This window comes from Petaurus breviceps, unplaced genomic scaffold (assembly GCF_028583685.1).
Source record: "Petaurus breviceps papuanus isolate PSGF00001 unplaced genomic scaffold, PetGlider_PUasm1.0 181, whole genome shotgun sequence".
NCBI classification, from domain to species: Eukaryota; Metazoa; Chordata; class Mammalia; order Diprotodontia; family Petauridae; genus Petaurus; species Petaurus breviceps.
Genome location: NW_027185784.1, coordinates 17,738,894 through 17,739,194, shown reverse-complemented (window position 1 = coordinate 17,739,194; position 301 = coordinate 17,738,894).

Below are 301 nucleotides of genomic sequence, written 5' to 3'. Positions count from 1 at the left end.
GAGGGAAGGAAGGAAAGTGAGGAAAGGGAAGAAAGGAAAGAGGAAAGCAGGGAAGGAAGAAAAGGAAAGAGGGATGAAAGGAAGGAAAGAGGAAGGAAATGAAAAAGGGAAGGGGGAAGGAAGGAAAGTTAAAAGAGAGGAAGGGAAAGGGAGAGAGGGAGGGAAGGAAAAAAAGGAAAGAGGGAGGGAAGAAAAAAGAAGGAAGGAAAAGGGAAGGAGGGAGGGAAGGAAGGGAAAGAGGGAGGAAAGGAAAGGAAAGGAAAGGAAAGGAAAGGAAAGGAAAGGAAAGGAAAGGAAAGGA